Source organism: Parasteatoda tepidariorum, chromosome 3 (assembly GCF_043381705.1).
Source record: "Parasteatoda tepidariorum isolate YZ-2023 chromosome 3, CAS_Ptep_4.0, whole genome shotgun sequence".
Taxonomy (NCBI): domain Eukaryota; kingdom Metazoa; phylum Arthropoda; class Arachnida; order Araneae; family Theridiidae; genus Parasteatoda; species Parasteatoda tepidariorum.
In genome coordinates, this window is record NC_092206.1 from 71,262,850 (window position 1) to 71,264,490 (window position 1,641).

Genomic DNA, 1,641 nt, shown 5'->3' on the forward strand with positions numbered 1-1,641 from the left:
AATCGGTCTCTCCCCAAATGGCGTATTCGAGCGTTGCGATCGCCAATTGTTTTCTACTGAAGGATTTTCTACGTCTGATTTAGAACTTCAAGACTAAAAAAAATCTTGAAATTTTTTTATTTCCATATGAGGAATTTTAGGATCGTTTTCTTCTTATTTTTTCTTAAATAAACTACACAAATATGAAAAACTTTGACTGGAGAGAGACAAATTCGAAATCCGCTTTCGATAGGCTGATTGGAATGGTTTGGCTGCAAAAACAACATTTTCCCTTGGTTTCTTCCTCCTCATCCCACCACGGAACCAACATTTCTAATTTTTAGTGTCCAAATGAAAACCTGATTGACCTGTTTTTCGCTGGTACATATTTTTCACCAATCAGTTTCTTATTCGCAGTCAATTTTTTCGCAAGCGAAGAAATCTCGGTCAGTGACAATGCTCTTTAGTAACTAGACAAAAATTCGAAATTACGTTTTTATAAAGACCTTTCACTCACACTGGATGCGTTTATGGATGGTGTTTTCCACACTAGAGAACGCTGCAAGCTCGGTGCCGCCTAAATTTCCGGGTTACTGTTTCCGTTGTATTTTAAAGCCATTTGGCATCATTGTGTTTTGAGATTCTTGCAAACATTGTAATTGATTACTTATTACTTTGTGTTTACAATGCTAACAATACTTGTGTTCACAATGCTAAAAGTGTTAACACTAAATTAAGATGGCGCACAACTTGCAACAAGAGCAAACAGTAATAAACTTATAGAAAGAGGCCAAATCAAGATTGCCAAAGAAGCGCGTTAATCAAAATCTAGCAACCATGTCGCCTTTTTTAACAATATATCTCTAAAAGAAAAAAAATTATCTATATATCTCTAAATAACTGAAACAAATTTTCCCTTTAAACTCACCAGAATTACATAATAACATTAATATCTTCTGAAATACGGCAGATTTGAGTTCAGAAATTATCTAATTTATTTCTTTTATTGAAAACAAAATTATCCGTTTGAAAATATCGCCTCGCAGAATAACATGTAGTAAGCAGCTGCAAACTCTCTAACCGGTTTCTAGAGCAGGCATACAGCTCGAGATTGTTAGTGTTTACATTTCTACTGAAAACGCCATCCATTTTGGATGCTAATCCATCAATCTTGTTCTCACTCGCATGTAAAAAATCTTATCCAATGAGAAGGATTTTCACGAAATGATTCTCTTCTTCTACGCAAGTGCATTCAGTTGTAAAAATTTGAAGTGAAGTGGGGAAAAATATTTACTTTTATTCTAAATTGTTGGCAATACTCTATCGTGTTTGTAAATATCCCGTTCAGACTTTTTTTTTACTGTTCTTTTATTAGTAGCAATTATTTTTTAATGAAAATCAATTTTTTTAAAAGTAATTTTTCTCTCAAGATGCCATAGTGCCCTTTCTTGGAGCTAAAAAATATTGGTGAGCATTGTAAATAAAAGAAGGCAAATTAGTCTGGTTATGATGTGATATGCTAATGAGATATCTATTTTCTATAATAGTCTCTTTGGTCTAAAATCTGTCTCTAATTTTTTTAAAAAAAGTCATTTTTCTGAATATTATTTTATTTTACCACAATATGAAATTCATTATTACTGTTGCAAATATCAATATATA

General features: G+C 32.4%; 1 protein-coding gene across 3 annotated transcripts in view; it reads left to right on the forward strand.

Moving 5' to 3' along the window:
- Nucleotides 1–1,183: 1,183 nt before the first annotated feature.
- Nucleotides 1,184–1,641, forward strand: part of LOC107437673 (F-box and leucine rich repeat protein jetlag) — an 18,750-nt gene continuing 18,292 nt past the window's right edge. For 2 of the 3 annotated variants that reach the window (XR_011636436.1, XM_043051888.2), the window contains exon 1: nt 1,184–1,446. The gene's annotated coding sequence lies outside the window, so the exon portion shown is untranslated. Of the gene's footprint in view, nt 1,470–1,641 lie in introns of all 3 variants that reach the window. The other variant, XM_043051889.2, reaches the window with a different exon arrangement.